At 33.2% G+C, this 21,358-nt stretch overlaps 2 long non-coding RNA genes and 1 other non-coding gene across 4 annotated transcripts; all 3 read left to right on the forward strand.

Moving 5' to 3' along the window:
* The first annotated feature begins 3,453 nt into the window (after positions 1 to 3,453).
* On the forward strand, positions 3,454 to 3,526 carry TRNAV-UAC (transfer RNA valine (anticodon UAC)). Its single transcript has one exon. It is a non-coding gene; the product is annotated as a tRNA-Val (tRNA).
* An 8,905-nt stretch (positions 3,527 to 12,431) lies between these two features.
* Positions 12,432 to 16,318, forward strand: LOC132626186 (uncharacterized). Its single transcript, XR_009577193.1, has 2 exons — positions 12,432 to 12,659; positions 15,803 to 16,318. It is a non-coding gene; the product is annotated as an uncharacterized LOC132626186 (long non-coding RNA).
* Positions 16,319 to 17,056: 738 nt separating this feature from the next.
* On the forward strand, positions 17,057 to 18,527 carry LOC132626187 (uncharacterized). 2 transcript variants are annotated; one of them, XR_009577195.1, is made up of 4 exons: positions 17,057 to 17,319; positions 17,586 to 17,664; positions 17,761 to 17,840; positions 18,204 to 18,527. It is a non-coding gene; the product is annotated as an uncharacterized LOC132626187 (long non-coding RNA). The 2 variants fall into 2 exon arrangements; XR_009577194.1 differs by having other exon boundaries at positions 17,058 to 17,664.
* The last annotated feature ends 2,831 nt before the right edge of the window (positions 18,528 to 21,358 follow it).

The following is a 21,358-nucleotide window of genomic DNA, read 5'->3' on the forward strand; positions in this document are numbered from 1 at the left end:
TTTGTCCTTTTAACCAAATCTTTTCTTTTCTAACTTCAAGCCTGTCCTCTTTTTAAATTATCTTTGTCGTTTTTCTTGATTTGTTTTCAACAAGTATCAATCAGAACAATGAATCTGAAGCAACTTAAGATAGAATAGCTTATTACTAACAAGATGAATATAGATCGTAAATGACCAAAATAAGTAATGGCAAATCGTCCATTAGTGCAATCTGCAGAAATCCACATATTGGACCGCGGACACTGATCCGAAAGTAACGATAAATATACAAACAAAAAAAATCCTAAGTGGATTTTCTAAGCAAAAAATAAGAAAAACCTAATCAATAAAGGTGTATTGCTGTATAAATAATTTCGTCATTTAGGTCCGTGTATAATATCAATATTACAACTGGCAAAAGTAAAGTCGTAAATGCAGTTGCATCTCCTAATTACAGAATATTATGGTCGGAGAAGTATTCAGTAAGCCGTACCAAGTACTTATAAACTGTCAAACAAAATCATTTTTTCTTTCTCGAAAGATATCATTTTCTTACTTTGCTGTATCTTTTGGTTAGGCAAATTGGATTCCCAGAATCTGCCACAGCACCTCCAATTAATATGACTCGAATCTGATACTCCTGCTCTACTCCCACTTTCTTGATCTTAACACCAAAATAACTTTCCAATACATGAGATGATCATCTATCTTTTTTTCTCACCTTTACACCCCATAAGTGCTCCTTTTCTTGTTTCTTCATTTCGATAAGAGAGTCGGATTCAGATTTTGAACTAGTAAAATTTAATAGAAGAAGCTAGTTATAAGACTTATATATTTTTTAAGTAGGTCGTCACGAATTCTCACGAAGTGGGTGAATCTTTTTGTCCATCACAGCCCGAAATCATCTAGAAGATATAAATCATTATGTATTGATTAAGTTGCTTAGTTATAATGAGTCATTAATTGCTCACATGATTATTTAACTACTGAAAAGTATGTGATAATATTATTTGTATAATTTTGTCATAAGAAAGTCACTTTCTATAGCCATTTCGCACCAAAAATCATTCTAGCCTTTTTCCTGAATTTTTCATTAACCAATTCCTTATTTGTTATTTATACCTGTCCACGTAAATTTAAATAGTCTCAAAAGGAAAAAGAAAACTCAAACCCCGTTCTAAATCCGTTGAAACTATAGTAAGATATCACTTCTTTTAAAAAATAGAGATTGAAAAAAAAAAGTATTATGCATTACATAAAATTGGACTGAGTAGTAGCTCTCTTTGCCTCATTAATCATGATGAGGTTGTTTTGCCACCACGTCTACGCATGGTTCCTCAACCACATTAACGATAAGGTAAGTAAAATGACAATTAGCTGACGAGGACAATTTGGCAAATAACCTATATATCTAATGTTTTAGAGATAAAAAATATAATCAAGTCAAATGATCCGTAAACCATAAATTTCATCTACAACTAGCGCTAACTATGAGGTATCTAACTAATGATGTTATCCAAACCCCACTTTTCGTTATAGGAGAGTCATAATGATGTCTTTGCTTGGTTGTTAAGACAATGTAGTTGGTTTGGACGATTCTCATCCATATCTTCTATTTGAATTTACTAGGTTTCCTTAAAAAAATCAAATCTTTCTTATATTTTATGGGCAGTAAAATATCGGGAAAATAACACTTTATATCTATTTGGAGAAAATATTTACAATATTTACCCGAAATAGCGCATATTCTAATATTACCTGTAATGGCACATTTATACATTATTATACATTTTTTTACAAGGTTGATACGTTTTCTACAGTAAGTGTTCATGTTGTATATCGTGTGCATAAATACTGTTGCAGAAAAAATTTGTCTATGCGGACGAAAATTAAAAATATGGCTATATGAATATAATACTTTATGCTGGATTGTATGTTATCGAAATTATGCCGTATACATCGCGTAAAATAGAATTGTCATTTAATAATTATAGTGACAAAAAGTCATTTTTGGTACGTGGTACCCAAAATAGTACACATCTCATACAGTGTTCCAAAAGCCAAGTCCAGCTGGTTGTGTCCTTGGCTTTGAGTTCTCCATGTTAGATATATTGCTTTAATAATTGATATATTTTGTATGAAATTTCAGTTTTTGTGCTGTTATTAATGGTCCACCAAAAACACACGTTTTTTATATTCTCAAATTTATCCATATATTGGTCCCGTTAATGTATTTTACAACTCTGACTTAGTTGGAAAGCCTTAAAATGATTTACTGTGGTACTGTTCTTTAACATATACAGGTCATCTTAATAAAAACTTTGTCCTTGTATTGATGTTCGTGTAGCCAAATTTAGGGCTCTTGACCACTTGGAATTCTCTGTCCCTTTTTACTGTTTAACTAGCATTTTGGTATTATTATTATGATGAGCAGAACATTAAAACTCCTATAATCCTGATATCTGGAACTCAAAATCAGTCGGTTCAGAATTGATGTTATTTATGTAGTACTCTTAAGGAAGAGAAAATTTAATGATGAGTATACTTTTGTTTTACTATTATCACTTTTATATTATAAATTTGCACAATCTGAAATTCTAAAGTTCTGAAGGATTGGGCCTTCAGAAATGTCCGTCATTCTTCATAGACATTGAGGTGCGGAGGTAATATTCTTTCTTTCTTTTTCCTGATATAAACATATACTCCTCCCGTTTCAATTTATATGAACTCATTTGACTGGGCACGACATTTAAGAAAGAGGGAAGACTTTTGAAACTTGTGGTTCAAAATAAGTCTTGAAAATTTGTGTGGCTGTAAATCATTCATAAAGTGAATTTGTTTCCAAATTAGGAAAGAGGTCATTCATTTTGGCACGGACTAAAAAGGAAATACGTTCAAACAAATTGAAACAGAGGGAGTACATTTTTCGTCCCGATTTATACGGCAATGTTTAATTGAACACAAAATATATATATGACAATGTTTGATTGGACATAGAATAATAAACAGACTTTTAAATATATGTTTGTGTTCCTACCTGTGTTTCCTTAATTATAAATGTTCGTGCTAGATAATTAGAAGTGCACGAGAAAATATAGACTTTTAACACATAAATTAAGATTATATATATATATATATATATATATATATATATATATATATATATATATATATATATATATATATATATATATATATATATATATATATATAACATTCCAAATGATCTATAATATACAGCAGTCTTCCACTTCTGCAAATCAGGTCAATTATTATAAAAGCTTGTCAATAAAGACTACATCAAAATGTTAAGACTAAAGAACTTCTAAATGCAATTATGCAAAACTATACTAATTAAAGTTGTTTTTGTATCAATCTACTTTCAACTATTAGTCCTTTGAATGAAAAACACCTAGTTTCGCCAATAGTGGTAACGCTGATAATTAAAATAATCGTAATGCCGTAAGCATCAAAGTTGCTGTGGTGTAGTGGTTATCACGTCAGTCTTACACACTGAAGGTCCCCAGTTCGATCCTGGGCAGCAACAGGCTTTTTGTTCTTTAGTTTTTCTCCTGTAACGTTTCTCTTTTTTCTTTTGTTTTCGGCTTCCTCTCTTTTAACTCTATGGACTAATTAACTAATATCGTAGTCATTGTTCTACATGAGAAAAAGTTGGATTTGGCATATAAAAATTCGAATGATTCGTGATCGCGAATGTAATGGAAAAAATAATTTCAGGAAAAGAATTTTGTGTTAAATATGGAAAATTGATTCGTGAATATAATAATAAAAAAATCCTAGATACTGAATATAAAAATTAGAATGATTCGTGATCGCGAATGCAATGGAAAAAATAATTTCAGGTAGCGAATTTTGTGTTAAATACGGAAAATTGAAAACAATTTTCCGAATCAAGAGATAGTGAACCATCTATATGCTTTTGTCTAGAAATTAACTGGTTCAGTCTTTGTGTAGTGAACTCTTCACTTTCTATTTCTCTAAGAAAAAAATCAAAGTGCAAAATGTTCAATAATTTGAGGGGTAAAAGCAGGTTTGCATTTGGATGTATTTGTACTTGTATCTAGAGAATCAAATCTTTCTTTGGTTTTGATGTTCATTTGGCCCAACTAGAGAGACCTTGATCTTGTGTCAAAGTCCATTTAGAAGCCCAAATTCTACCTTTTCAAATAGGCACCTAGTTTATTGATCCATCAAATAAATTACACCACATACATATATATGTATGCATTCATTTTGTTTTACAAAAAAGATATCATGCCAAATCTTATATGAGGAACTTACTAATTATACTATATTAATATTGATATGTAGAGGTCTCCATTTATATTATATCAACCCAAGTTGTCAGACTCTCAATCAACAATCCTCTATGACCATTTCAATCCCTTCTAAGATAAGATACAATACGATTTTGCAACTCTCTACTATACAACAGCAAGTCTTACCCCTGCCTTGGCAAGTAGAGGCGGTTTTTGCATAGAAAATGTATGTGACATACATTTTTTAAATATACTGTTGAATATCTAAGACAAACAACAATTGTTATGTGATAGAGATCATATTGCGTCATGCTTAGAGAACTGTTAATGGCTTATGACAAGTTGATCATTCTTTTCATAATATTCGAGGTAATTCGAATAATTTGGAGGAGTCTATCAGTAGAGAGAGAAAAGACTTTTAAATCTGAAATCGAAATTTGAAAGTTTTCAACAGCGATCTAGTGAAATTTGGACATTTTCTTCTTCAATTATTTTTGGTAATTATCGTATTAAAGTGGAAGTGTAATGGTAGCCGGACAATATTTTGTAACGTAAATGTATATAGCAGGTGTACACACACTGCTTATACATTGTATAAGTGTGTATAACAATGAATAATAGGTGTATGAACATTGTATAATAATGTATCATGACCTGATATATGATATTTATATATTGCTTCCCCCTCTTTTTTAAAACTTCTGACAGTGAAACATGATGGGAATAAAATAGACCTGCAAAAATAATATTCACGGTATTAGTGATAAACGCGGAACACTAACTTATGGTTAAATCAGCAAGAATAAAATGCAGCAATAATGACACCAAGATTTTATGTGGAAACCCTTCTGAATAAGGGAAAAACCACGGCCAAGAGGAGCAGCTGATATCACTATAGAGAAATTTTACACTGTGTAGTAACGAGTACAAATACTCCTAAGACCACTACACCCTCAAAAGAAATAACACTCTTTTGATTTTCCCACCTCACTACAATATCACTCACACTCTATTTTTCTTCACAGACTATTTTCTTACAGTCTATGGAATACCTCACTTTTGCTCTCACTCAGATGTATTGTCTGAGATTTTGGTGTGTTACAAATGAACCATAAGCTGCCTATTTATAGGAATGAATTTCCTATGGTGAGGTAAGCGCTTACATCACGATTATGATGAGGTAAGCGCTTACATCATGAAAATGTGAACAAAGAAATTGGCTTGTTAGCCAAGTCCACAATTGTTGCCAATGTATAATTTGTCAAAGGAAGAAAAATTTTCCTTTCTTAAAATATGGGATAGGGGACTGGACCCCACAAATCTCCCCCTCCAGTCCCATTCACCTGAAGGAGGGTACACTGGCTTCTAATTTGAGTGCATGCCGACAAGTTCTTTGCACGATTCGAACTTGTCTCTCGGTACCGCCTTGGTCAGCATATCTGCAGGATTTTCATTCGTGTGAATCTTCTTGACTTGGAACAATTCGCTTTCCAATTGCTCACGAATCCAATGATATCTGACATCGATGTGTTTTGTTCTCGCATGGTACATGGAGTTCTTGCTCAAGTCTATTGCACTCTGACTGTCACAATAGACAACATACTCCATTTGCTGCAATCCAAGTTCTTGAAGGAATCTCTTGAGCCATATCATCTCTTTGCCAGCTTCAGTAGCCGCAATATACTCCGCTTCCGTTGTAGATAGTGCAACACACTTCTGCAACTTTGACTGCCATGATATAGCTCCCCCTGAAAAAGTAAACAAATATCCAGTAGTGGATTTTCTGTTATCAAGGTCACCTGCCATATCAGAATCTGTATAGCCCTTCAAAATTGGATTTGATCCTCCAAAACACAAGCATTCATCTGATCTTCCTCTTAGATACCTGAGTATCCACTTCACAGCTTCCCAATGCTCTTTCCCTGGATTTTCGAGAAATCTGCTAACAACACCGACTGCATGAGAAATATCTGGTCGAGTGCATACCATTGCATACATTAAACTTCCGACGGCAGAGGAATAAGGAATCTTGGCCATTCTCTGTTTTTCCTCTATTGTTGTAGGACACATCTTTTTGCTCAATTTCAGATGACCAGGAAGAGGTGTGCTAACCCACTTAGCACTCTTCATATTGAAGCGCTCTAGTACACGTTCTATGTACTTTTTCTGCGACAAATAAAACTTCTTTTCATCTCTCGAACGAGTAATTCTCATGCCCAAAATCTGCTTAGCATGACCCAAGTCTTTCATTGCAAAAGACTTACTCAACTGTTTCTTCAACTCGTCAATCCTGGAAGCATTTTTGCCTACAATCAACATATCATCCACATATAGCAGAAGGATGATAAAGTCACCATCAGAAAATCTTTGTACAAACACACAGTGATCTGAAGAAGTCTTCTTGTAGCCTTGCTCCCCCATAACAGACTCAAACTTCTTGTACCACTGTCTGGGAGCTTGCTTCAATCCATAGAGACTCTTCTTGAGTTTGCATACAAGATTTTCTTTACCTTTTGCCTTGAAGCCTTCAGGTTGTTCCATATAAATCTCCTCTTCTAAGTCACCATGAAGAAAAGCAGTCTTCACATCCATCTGCTCAATCTCCAAATCAAGACTAGCAGTCAAACCAAGAACTGTCCGAATGGAGGACATTTTCACGACAGGAGAAAATATTTCGTCAAAGTCAATACCTTTCCTTTGACTAAATCCCTTAACAACCAATCTAGCTTTGTATCTGGGCTTCAAGCTGTGTTCTTCGGCTTTAACTTTGAACACCCACTTGTTCTTCAAAGCTCTCATGCCCTTAGGCAAGTTCACCAACTCATAAGTATGGTTCTCACGCAGAGATTTCATCTCATCTTGCATGGCTTCAATCCATTGATCCTTGTGCTCATCTTCCATGGCCTCCTCATAACATTCAGGTTCTCCCCCATCAGTGAGTAATACATACTCATTAGGTGAATAACGGGAAGAAGGAACATGCTGTCTAGTAGACCTTCTAAGTGGAATATCTGACTCATCCACGACTTCATGAGTAGGAGCATCTACTTCATCAATAGCAGCATCGTTATCATCATCAACATGCTGATCTGGAACATGATTCTAGGCATCACCATCGTCATCGATCCCACCAACTTCATCAGCATTTGTATGAGGAACTTGATCAAGATTAACTAAACCTTCAGAACTTGAAGATTTTATCTTCTCCGCTTTGTTAATATCTTCAATGGTTTGATCCTCCATGAAGATAACATCACGGCTTCTCACAACCTTCTTCTCAATTGGATCATATAGCCTATAACCAAACTCATCAAGGCCATAACCAATGAAGATGCACTGCCTTGTCTTGGCAGTTAATTTCGACCTTTCATCTTTAGGCACATGTACAAAAGCTTTACAACCAAACACTTTCAAGTGGTCATAGGAAACATCCTTTCCATACCAAACTCTGTTTGGAACATCACTTTGCAAAGCAACCGCAGGGGATAGATTAATAACATGTGCAGCGGTCAATAAAGCCTCACCCCAAAAGGAATTCGGCAACTTTGCTTCAGAAAGCAAACATCTGACTCTTTCCATCAAGGTCCTGTTCATCCTCTCTGCTAAACCATTAAGCTGAGGAGTCTTATGAGGAGTCTTCTGGTGTCTGATACCCTGTTGCTTGCAGTATTCGTCAAACGGTCCACAATATTCACCACCGTTATCAGTACGAATACACTTCAGCTTCTTTCCAGTTTCTCTTTCAACTGAGGCCTGAAACTGCTTAAAGACACCCAACACTTGGTCTTTAGTCTTTAAGACGTAGACCCAAAGTTTCCTTGAGCAATCATCAATAAAGGTAGCAAAATAAAGTGCACCACCCAAAGTTCTTGTTTTCATTGGACCACATAAATCTGAATGCACCAACTCAAGCAACTCTGTCTTTCTTGAAGGAGGATGAGACTTGAAAGAAACTCTATTTTGTTTTCCAGCCAAGCAGTGCTCACACTTTTCTAATTTAGCACTTTCGAAATTTGACAATAATTTCTTTTTGGCCAGAACATTTAGTCCTTTCTCGCTAATGTGGCTAAGCCTCTTATGCCATAACGTTGAAGAGCTATTGCTCTCAACTGCATTCACCATATCAACACAGGTAGAGGCCGTAGTCCAGTATAGACCACGACGCTTTTCGCCACGAGCCACAATCATGGAACCTTTAGTAAGCTTCCACTTTCCAGCACCATTGGTACTGACATATCCCTCATCATCCAAAACACCAACAGAGATCAAGTGCAAACGAACATCAGATGCATGCTTTACATTGTTTAAAACTAGTTTAGTTCCAATACTAGTTTTCAAACAAATCGTTCCAACACCAGCCACCCTGGATACAGTCTCATTACCCATACTCAAAGTTCCAAAGTCACCCGGAGTATAGGATGAGAAAAATTCCTTCCTTGATGTCACATGAGATGCGGCACCACTGTCCACAACCCAGCTTGACTCATCACAAGCAATATTTATCAGATCCGCATCAAGGACAGTAACAAGATCTTCTGTAGTGACAGCGGCAACACGATTGCCATCTTCTTTCTTTTCCTCCTTTTCTCTATTCTCTTTTTTCAAAATCCGGCAGAACTTCTTTGTGTGCCCTTTTTTCCCGCAATGATAGCAGTCAATATCTTTAAGTCTGCTTCTGGATTTGCTTCTATGATGTTCTCTATTTTGAGAACCACGATTCTTGCCTCTCCCCCTAGTGTCAGTCACCAAGACATCTGATGAGGAGGAACCTTGAGATTTTCTTCTCATCTCTTCATTTAAAAGACTGCTCTTGGCAAGATCCATAGAGATCACACCATCCGGAGCAGAATTTGATAATGAAGTTCTAATAATTTCCCAAGAATCTGGTAGGGAACCAAGTAGAAATAAGCCTTGAATTTCTTCATCAAAATTAATACCCATAGCAGATAACTGGTTCATGATCCCCTGAAAAATATTCAGATGATCTGTCATTGCGGAACCATCGTGGTATTTTAAACCCAGCATTTGCTTTATCAGAAACATCTTGTTATTACCAGTTTTTCGAGCATACAAACTTTCAAGATGCTCCCATAGGGTCCGAGCATGTGTCTCTCCAGAAATATGGTTCAACACATTATCGTCAACCCACTGTCTAATAAAGCCGCAAACCTGCCGATGCAACAAATTCCACTCTTCATCTGATTTATTATCAGACTTTTTATTTCCAAAGACAGGTTGATGAAAATTCTTGACATAGAGCAAATCTTCCATTTTGCCCTTCCAAATGGCATAATTTACGCCACTCAAAGTAACCATTCTACTAGTGTTGGCTTCCATCGTTTATCACAAATACAAATATTATTTTATTCGAAGACCAAAGTAATTCTTTTCTGATGTGGAAGTTCAGACTGTGCTGCAACCACAGAGCATACTCAGACAGAACCTTGGCTCTGATACCACTTGATGGGAATAAAATAGACCCGCAAAAATAATATTCACGGTATTAGTGATAAACGCGGAACACTAACTTATGGTTAAATCAGCAAGAATAAAATGCAGCAATAATGACACCAAGATTTTATGTGGAAACCCTTCTGAATAAGGGAAAAACCACGGCCAAGAGGAGCAGCTGATATCACTATAGAGAAATTTTACACTGTGTAGTAACGAGTACAAATACTCCTAAGACCACTACACCCTCAAAAGAAATAACACTCTTTTGATTTTCCCACCTCACTACAATATCACTCACACTCTATTTTTCTTCACAGACTATTTTCTTACAGTCTATGGAATACCTCACTTTTGCTCTCACTCAGATGTATTGTCTGAGATTTTGGTGTGTTACAAATGAACCATAAGCTGCCTATTTATAGGAATGAATTTCCTATGGTGAGGTAAGCGCTTACATCACGATTATGATGAGGTAAGCGCTTACATCATGAAAATGTGAACAAAGAAATTGGCTTGTTAGCCAAGTCCACAATTGTTGCCAATGTATAATTTGTCAAAGGAAGAAAAATCTTCCTTTCTTAAAATATGGGATAGGGGACTGGACCCCACAAAACATATGGGATTGGTATGGGTTCATCTGATTTCAATTTATTTTTGGTTTTTGATACCGAACTGGTGAAGTGATTTTATGTTTTATTTATCCATCTCTACTGATTTTAGTGGGAAACATTGAATTAAGAAGAAGTCATGGATGATATAGATGGAGAAAACAAGGTTAAGCTTTGCGCTGGAGTTTTTTATTTTATTCGCTAATTATTATAACTAATGTTTAAGTTATAAATTGCCAGTGGCAAGCCGAATGGCTAGTGGCGGCTGACTATCTTAGATAGTAACCTTGACAAGAAGTACAGTGCTGGACCCAAATGAGATAGAAAATGAAATGATAGTTAAGAGTGAATTACAGTGGATCAGAAAAAGTTTCAGGTAATAATACAACGCAATAGCTTAGAAAAACCATTGAAGTATCAACGAACTATAATTAATACTTTGAAAAAGCAGATAAATGAAAAAGGAAAATCACATAGTAGATTAGAAGAAGATTCACATAATTTTACAACACAATAACTTCAAATAGATGCATTAAAGCATTACAATGAACTACAATCAATATGAAAAAGCACAATCAGCAGCATATTTCCAAAGAGATCTCCAATAATCAGCATACTCAACAGAATATCTAGAAGAGATAGACATAAAAATTCCGAACCAATAACGGAAATTATACCTTTCTTCGTTTTCTCTTGCCTGTTTCCATGCGGCTGCGACTATCTCCAGACTCCATAGCATGTTTTGCAACTTCCTCCTCACGTCTAGCAATTTGTATATTGCTCTCCATCTCACGTCTTGCTATCTCCATTTCACGTTTTGTAATTTCCTCCTCACGTCTAGCAGTTTGTATATCTCTCTCTCGGGGTTGGTTTATTTGGCGGAGATGAAGGTGAGGAAAAGTTGATCCTGTACAAAGAGTGTCAGAAGCACCATAAAGTGCATATGTTTTGGCTATTGAATTGCACAAGGATGATGTATATCCCTATATCAGTAGGTAACAGGACGATTACAAGTTTGTTCAGTTATAGGAGCACCAAAAAATTGGAATTTGGGTTGACACCCAAAAGCGAGAGGTCGGCGGTGGCTGTATCTATAAGGATTGGGACATCATATATATGGCGAACAAGCTGTCACTGCTGCTTTGAATGATTATCCTAATATTGCTTCGATGAAGGCTTATCCATTCTCCTTGTAGTGTTTAAGATTGGTCCAATGCTCTTTTATTGTACAATAAGATAAAAATCCAAGGTGTTAAGTAACATACACAATACAAAAAATAAATAAATTAGTGTTGCCTTTTTTTTTTTTTCCCTTCATACTTATCGTTTTTAGTAGTATTCTTTAAAGACATAAAACCTCAAATAAACATGTAGTAGACGTTACTTTCCACATTTTGTTAGTCTGAATCAAAGTGTAAGAGTTCCATTCTTTCGTTTGTTTGTTTGCGTCACAAATACTGGCTTTAATTTTTATTTTATTTATTTTATGCAATTAAACATTTTGAATTCGTCAAGTTCCTAATTTTATGATTTAAGCTGATATATGCCTTTTTTTTTCTTTTTCTCAGCCAAAGAAGTGCTTCTCGAGCGTCCTTTTTTTTTTCTTTTCAAAATCAGTTGAAAAAGTCAATGAATTAATATATCCTGGGTGGTCTACTTACTCAAGTAGAGTAAGTGCTGCTCAAATATGATATTAAAGTAAGTGCTGCTCAAATATGAGATTAAATAATTATTTATTATGATCAACTAAACTATATATCCACTAATCACTTATTTAGCAAAGTAAACTATATCCAAAACCTCTTTTTTCCATTTAGATTTGCTATTTCTTTTGTAAATATTATTTAATTTAGATTTCTTCTTGTTATGTATCTAACCTAAAGTGGAGTTCTAGTCAAGTTTATAGCTATGTGCTTGGGTATATTTCAATGACATTAGCTATGAAATATCAATCTCATGAAGATTTGATCAGAGGCGCATTTAAGATTTAATGTTTATGGGCTCCTACAACAATATCAAGTTAATATACAATAATAACTGAGTTCATAATCAAGTATTTATATATATATATATGTGTTCTTGTCAGCCGAGAGAGGGGATACCACTGCAATGGAAGCTTCTTCTTTACTTTTCAAATCACAATAATTGATTCTTTGTATTATGTTGTAGGAGGAGTTTGTGGTGGTTAGCTTCAAAATGTATAGAAATTGGTTGCAAAGACTTTAAGCTATAAAACAATGTTACGAACAGATTAATCTTATTCAATGCATAATGATGCAGATACAAAAGATATGAAAGCTCCAAGCACATAAAACAAGGCCTTTGCGGTGCACTTTCGGTGAGTTAATTAAGTAGATTTCTTGAATGATAAAATTTCTCGGTATTGCTAGAAAGGGTGTGATTCCTATATACTACTCTCTGCTATGTGTCACTAAATTCATAATTTTCCTTAAGATCTACAAGTGATATATGTATCTTGTCAAAGTAAATTATTCAGTATTACAAATTTGAGCAGTCTTTCTTTGCTGCTTTAATTTTTTTAGTGTTGATTTGTTCATGGGTGTCTGCATGCGAATTCTACTTCTCCTTTTTCCTCTTTTCCAGTTCACTCTTTACCGTAACATTCCTTTATTCTTGTCATTTATCTTAAGTTGTGAGTTCAGGGGGTTGTTTTATTTATGAGATATTGAGTTGACCCAAAATATCGAACTTCCCCCCTTGGATTAGTGTTCAATACATATCTACTTATTCATGTATAAACACACACCGCTCCTACATAAATAAGAATTAAATAAGAACTGATGGCACATAATAAAAGATTACCCCCGCTTTTTGAACTCTTGCACAACATGAAATTTTTTCCGCTAGCCGCAGGAGCATTAAAATTAAAAAAAAAAAAAAAAAAATCTCCCTGACACTCCACTAAGGACAATAACATGAACATATCTAGAGATATCGGTTTGCAACATCTCTAACCTAGAGATTTACTTAGTTTGTCATTGATAAGCTTTGCAAGAACAAGTAAAAGGTAGACTTGTCATTGACAATATGCTTCCTTTATCTTATCGTTTAATGTTTATAAATATAACTCAGCAATATTTGCTGAGTATTTCGTTTCTATTTTTTACCAAAATATGGAACTTTTGACTTCAATAATTTACAACTGTTATCAGAATTCTAAATATGCAAAATTTATATTAAAATGCATGTGATATACTATACATGTGTTTAAGTTAATTGAAGTAATAAAACGTTGAAAGACGGTATTTAGCTTCACTCAGATTTATAAAATATATTTATAAATCACATTTCTAAAATAAAAAAGGGCGCCTGGAGCACTAAGCTCCCATATGAAAAATATAATTTATTAAAAGCAATTATTGAATAATTTATGTAGTTAACAAAGTGATTATTCCAAAATAATGTAATAAATGGTCAATCAATATTTCAGAAATGCATTAACTATTCATTATATGTTGTATGCCATTTACAAAATTCACACAATTATGTATTGATAATTGGTCAATTGTCAGTTTCGTACATTTTAGTAGATCAAGAGAAATCAAAAAGATCTATTTCTATCTTTATCCATTTATTTTGCCGATTTATGTTGGTTTATTCTTAGCATTAAAATAATGTAATACCTCCGATTCAAAATGAATGTTCACTTAGTCTTTTTCACACCCTTAAGAAAATATTAATTATAAATAGACTACCATTATTTTGATGCAATATTTTTAATCCTAATATAAGGGAAAATTGAGAAAAAAGATAAATAGAGATCCTGGCCTGTGCGCCACATTAGTTTTTTTATTCCCTCCTTTATATAGGTATATAGATAAACACAGATTAACATTTATTTGTAAAGAAATTTACCTTTAAATACAACAATTACCACATTTTTCTAACCGAAACCTAAGGCCATAAAAGGAAAGTAAAGGAATTTTAGGAGAAGATATCTATAGTTATAATAAGGAATGAAATAAATAGATTACCATCAATTTGATTCAATATTTTTAATCATAATATAAGGAAAACTTTTAGAAAATTGAGAAAAAGATAATTAAAGATCCTGGCCAAAGAGGTATCCACATCAGCTTTTCCATTTCCTCTTTTATATAGATATAAATTACCATTTATTTGTAAGGAAACTTACCTTTTGAATGCCAACAATTACTACGTTGATTGCTACATTTTTCTAACAGAAACGTAAGGCAATACAAGGAAAGTAAAGGAAATTTAGGAAAAGAGATTAACATTAATAATAAGGAATGAAATAAATAGACTACCATTAATTTGATGCAATATTTTTAATAGGGAAATTTAAAAAAATTAAGAAAAAAGATAATTAGAGATCATGGCCAAAGAGGTATGCCACATTAACTTTACCTAGGGTGTCAATGGTACGGTTCAGACGGTTATTTTATAAAATTTATACCGTATCACCAATTTTTTGGTTATTTCATTTTGTAGAACCACAATTAGAGAGTTCTAATATACAGTATACAAATGAAGTAATGGTGTAGAGATGACAATATCATTACAAGATATAAAATTAAAAGGTAATAAAATCTCAAGAAATATTAAGTGAATTAAGCTATTATCAAACAAATTGTAGTTATCTTTTTTCTGTCCTTGCGGATTTAAAATAAAAATAGAAACCTAGCACCTTACAATATTGGTTGTACTGTACTAAAAGTTTCCCTATTGATTTCAAAGTTTGAAGAGAAGGTAGTCCATATACACAATCCAACCAGAATATTATTCAGAGTATATAAATAAGTTAGTACTATATCCATAAATTTTACACGAAAGCACGTGATTCGTGCTCTCACTTTAATGTTTAAACTCATTTTACGTCGTCTTATATTAAATTATTGTATTTATCTTTTACATTTTTATATAAATTAGTCAATGTATAATTTGTAAATTGATAATATATACTAGACAAATTTAGTTTTTTTTTTTTCTTTTTCTTTCTCTTAAGAAGAAAAAAAGTTCATTAATTAAATTATATTAACAAAATTTTGGGAAAAGATCATGGATTCCCCCCCCCCCCCCCCCCCCCCTTTATCACAGACGGATCCATTTTCTTAAATTTTCCTAAACAATTATGTTGTGCAAATCCACATCAAATCAAATAGAATTAAAACCGATATTCCCTTTTAATATGAGGTTTTACTGAATTTATTTTAAGATTACAAAAATCTTTTCACCTAACCATTAAAAAGATTTATCTCAAAACTAAATATATGAGGTTTTATTAAACTTATAGAAATATTTTCTATATCTGTCTAAGATTTTGTTACTAAGATCTGAGAATTTTTTTAATATAAATTTGCATCACCTCCTACATCTTTTAATTAACATCGATCTAAAATGAGTCATCCCTCTATCATCATCCTATTCATGTTGTTATTTATTTTTCCCCTTAACCAGCATATAACAGCTTGTTTTCCACCTCCGAGGTTTCACTTACAGGTCATCGACGATCTTGGTTCCGGTTCCCCTCAACTGAAACTTCATTGTGCTTCTAAAGATGATGATTTTGGCATCCATTTTCTATCCAATACCCAAGACTTTAGGTGGTCGTTTTGCGAGCATGAATTCAGTCGTACTATGTATTTTTGTCATTTCTGGTGGGGTTCAAAAGAGAATAGTTTTGAAGTGTTTAACGACGAATTTAGGTGTGTCCATAAGGCAGACATTCCAAGTGCTCATAAATCCGAATGTGTATGGGTGGTGAGACCGGACGGTTTTTATTTGGGATACCATCAGAAAAATGGAAATCTTTGGACGTTCAAGCATCATGATTGGTGATAATTATGAAGCTGAAGTTTTAATTTATGTTCTTGTTTCTTATGTTTGATCTCTTGGCTAAAACGTTTTGAGTTTTTAGAATAAGTTTGGATTTTTGTCGAGAAAAAAGAGAGAAGAAATACAACAATTCATGGAATATTCACTTTTTCAAATATTTAATTATCACCCTTAAGTAAATTGATTATTGTTATAATAAATTGGATCTAAGATCAGATTAGTATGATATAATCGTGTATAACAGTAATTCCGTATGAACCCTGATTTGGTCTTTAATACATTTCATGATCATAATATAATTGATATTACGTGTTGGGGATGAGTGATATGTTTGTTTGCGCTATTTGATGGCTTTGTTGGTGGATAAGGAAGCAACAGTCCGACAAAGTCGTGTGACTCGAACAACACCGGATTAGTTTCTTAAGGAGTGAAAAGTACATTTTGGATAAGTAAATGTGAATAAACAGAGTATCTTGATTTTATTTTCATCTATATCAAGTAATCAAAAGTAAATTATTAATATCACAGGTTAGTAAACCAGTTCCTCTCTCTTACCTTTACCCCTTCATAAAAAAAAAAAAAACAGTATATTGTAATTTGTAAATGGGACATTGAGGAGTGGTTTTAGACCACCGCATATCTTCAAAAGAAAGGACGATGACCATGAGAGTCAACAATGTTAATGTGCGTCTAAAAAAGTCTTGTTCATGCAAAGTCAACTTTAGTCCTAATCAAAGCTACCTATGGTTGCCTGACCTTAAACCTCTCTCAGCGTTGACATCATTTTCTTGTTCTTATGAATAAGAGCCAACATATCTATATCTATATATATATATATACAAATAAAGTTAGGCATAAATAGGGTGATGTGACATCTCTCTATGACCACCATTCAATTTATCTTTTTTTACAATTTTTTAAGCTTACAACTTTTTTTTTTTCAATAAAAAATTTAAAATATACATGGGTTTACAATATAAGTAAATGTTTACCCATGATCGCAAAATTAATAGCAATAGTCAAGTGATGTATCATGAGTCATGACTATTGAAAGTGCTATTTTTATTGAACATGCTACTTTTTCTCTCTCACCGTGAGTAAATTGAACTTTTGACTTCTTATTATATGGTATTTTACTGCAGATCACAGATACTCAAAGGTATATAAAAACAATACCATAGGTACGCTAAAGAAAGAGATGATCAGGTTTTTTGGTCTTAATTGGTTTTCTTTAAAGCTAGAATTAGGCATATTTTAGTCTTCTCGTGTTTAGTGCAATGTTTCTTTTGAGAGCGATATTGGATATATATAGTGAAAAGAAAAAACTTATTTCTTCTTTTGGTAAAAAATGATTGAAGTTTATTTGTACAATACCTCTAATTTTGAAAAATATATTGCATGGACTGTTTAAGAAAGTACGATTCTGACAATAATATAAAATTCATAGGTATTTTTCTAGATGCGCAGTCTAGACCTCTCGGTTTATCTCTTCTTATAGCTCTGTCCATGATGAGCAGGTGAAGGCGGTAAGTCTTCCTTACATATTCAGATGAAAAATCTGTTACAGATTTTTTCCTTTAGCCAGTTCACTTAATCTTCTAAGTTGTTTTCTAATTTAACAGAAGATGAGCATGATGTTGTTTGGTTCTGGCTAGAGAAGGGCAAGCCACATGAATGCCCAGTATGCACACAGTATTTTGTGGTAAGTATGGAATCTCTCTATTCTTCGGCCATGTTATCAAGTTCTAGGCTGTAAGGGAATTGGTAGAGATGTGAGTTCATAGTCCTTGCTATTCTGTATGTGAAAGGCAGTGGCACTCCTTAATCAGGGAAAATTTTAGATTCCGTGCAGCAATAGGGTGACATTTTCCTTCTTTTTTTTTTTTTTTTTTTTGTGAGAGCAGAGGGAGGAGGAGAAAAGGAGTAAGGAATAAGTGAGTTTTACAGTTCAAAAGAAATTAAGTTAAAATCCCAATTTCTCTCTCAAGTTCTTAGCTGATTTTAATTTCTATTCTTTGTGCCAGTAAGCAAAGTAAGAATCATTAAACTTTCTTTATGTTTACAGTATTACTTTGCTATCTACTGGATTATGTTGGATGAAAGAGTTTCATCTTTCAAGAGCATACTTATGTTCAACTGTCAGAATTCAGATCTCATACTGATGTTGGAGCACCTACAATCTTTCTACTTTTTTGTACCAAGCTACCTATGTAACTGTGTTCCACAAACAATGTCTCTGTTTTGCCTTTCTTGCAAACTATTCCTGTAACTTTGTTCCACAAATGAATGTAATATACTATGAAGCATGTCATGTTAATAGTTAGTTTAATCATCTCTCCTTTATTTGCATCTCTGTAGTAACTAAGGCCCGTGCCTTTCATGGGCACAAACCATCTAGTATTGTTATAATGTATCACAAAAAGACGAAAATTTTTGTATCATTATCAGAATACTATCTTCATCAAACTGTTATAAGGTATCAACAGTCAATGTGACATAAATACACAATAAAAGATCCATGTCGTGCAACAAAGATTTTACAAGCACCATGTTGGTCTCACAGTACATTTATAGATATCGGAAAATCAATAAGTGTCTCCTTCTCATATATAGCTATTGGAAAATAATATGGATATATATAGTATATACTGACATAATTTTACTAAAATACAAAGTCAACACTAAACATTAATCTGGGACAAGGAGCAAAACTTTTGATATTATTATGGTATCAGATTCAAACTACTTATAGGACGATTGTGATAATAGATAGACACCTTAAGTTAAATTATGTTTAATTACTAACTTAGTAATAATGTCATGAAGTTTCTTTGGTTCCTACTGAATTATTGGCTACTGTTTTATTAGGTTGACAGCAAAAAATATGGATTAAAATGTACAAATATAGAAAGATTTTTACACATATAATATAAGGTAATTAGTTATACTAATAATTTACTTGCCATCTTTTTTTGGGATTACAATTTTGCTCTCAATAGGTAAGAGGTAAATAAATTGTTTAGATCCAAGCCTTTTTTTTCCCTTAGTCATCTGCTTCAATTGTCTTCTATGGAGGCCTAACAAATTAAAGTGTCACAGGTACTGATTTACTTTTGACTACTCTCTGTTGTCCCTTTTCTCAATACATTGATACATACTAATTACTATTTTCTCTATCTCAATTTATATATGTGATATCTTTCACTTTCTGAGATTCAAACTGCATGAATTTCGACTAACATTTTAAGATTTTTTTTTACCTTATTGATATCAGAAAAGTTGCAACTTGTCGTACTTTTCATGTAGTTTTTAAATATATAAATTTTAATCTTAAAATATTGAGTTAATATTCGGGATATTTTTAAAAATATACAGCTTTTGAAAATATTTATGCCACGTAGTCCAATATACAATACTATACAACATTATATCGGGGGGAAAGCATTATACATAATGTATCAATCTTGATACAGTGTATAATAGTGTATAAAGTGTGTTTACACACAAATATGTTAGAAAATCGGGTGTTTATACACAAATGATGGTTTACTTGGCGTAAATATTCTCAAAAATAGACATAGAGTGTAATTTTCCCTTGATCCCAATTTAGTTTCAAAATTTAGTCAAATAAACTTTTGAAAAACAAAAAATATCATATAAATTGAGACAAAGGGACTACTATTATATTGCCGAGGTCAGCTCTTTTATTCCATGTCAAACTGACCCTTTTTTTTGGGCCCTCACTCTACATGAATGCCATTTATTTTTCTATCCATTTTATATTCATTTTTTTAATTGGGGACTTTATCTGAAGTATTTGTTAATTATGGATCTCAGATAGATTTTGAATTAAACGAAACGATTGTCGGATACTAAGGCGTGGTGGAAAGCGACAGTTATCTTTCTTTTTTTCGATAAGCCCTCCCTCGTTTATTCTGTTCCCTTTTCCATGAAAATGAAAAAGGATTTGGAATAGAAAAAAAGGTTTTAAGTTAGTAGACATTTTTAGGGGTTGCTTGGTCTGATGTATTAGTTATACGGGGATTGTAATACATGGATTACTTGTATGAGGATTAATAAATAACACAAAGATTGTTATACCCCGTATTAGGTATAAAATGTTTGGTTTCCGGTATTAAAATCCGCATAACCGGAAACTAAACATGGTACAAGGTAATACCGATTTATATACCAAGATTATCTTGGCTTATACCTCAAAGTCTCAAACCAAATGACTCCTTAAAGGGTCATGGATTCGAATCATGAAACGAACCAGTAAAGCTTGCATCTGACAAGCTGCTTATATTACACTCCGACCCTTCCTCAAACCCAGCATGAACGTGGAATATGTCGTGCGCTGATTTGGCTTCTTTTATAATTTAACACTGGATTATGTTTATCTATAAGGAGTAGCATATGATGTTATCATAAAAAAACTATTTGTAATTACTTTATAACAATCTTGAGTGCACATTACTAGTGTACTAATACTCTTTAGACAGTAAATGCATACTTATAACTTAAAAGAATCAAATTGAAAATATTGTTTTGTCTCGGTAAAACAATAACTAACAAGGCGTACCTTCTAGAGCTTTTTTCCTTCGTGCCCTGCACTTGATATGTGCATATGCTTCTACCTGCATGTCACACATGTATATAGTACTATTACATTGTTCATAGAAAACAAGTTAATTTTATTATATTCTGAAAGACAGTTGACTTGTTTTTGGTTGACTGTTCGAATGTTGCTGGCTTCCCACTTTGCCTTTTGTTATGGTTTTTCTTCTTCTTCAACAGGGATAGTCTAATTCTTTTACATTCAGTGCTAAATTGTATCAACCAAACTTCATATTTTCTCTCTGTTGTGTCCCTCTTTCTACTGCGCCGAGCTAAGGTGTGTATTTTTTATCTCATACATACGTACGTGCTTAAGCATTTATTACAGTCATATGCAGAATTTTGCGCAAGCAGTATTAGTATTTATGTTGTCATAATTCGGTTACTAGGTCAGTTTTATCTGGAATGTGGTGATTTTGAGTTTCTATTTTCTGTTATAAATTGAAATTTATTTCGGATTGTTTTCAACCGGTTTAAGCATCTTCTGTTTTTACACGTTTGATCATATTCATCGTTCCGTAACTATTCCAAAAATGGACAGTTTTTGATATAGAAAAATATTATTTACACACATTTAGTGTTTGAACCTCTGTATGCATTAAT

This window comes from Lycium barbarum, chromosome 2, assembly GCF_019175385.1.
Source record: "Lycium barbarum isolate Lr01 chromosome 2, ASM1917538v2, whole genome shotgun sequence".
NCBI lineage: Eukaryota > Viridiplantae > Streptophyta > Magnoliopsida > Solanales > Solanaceae > Lycium > Lycium barbarum.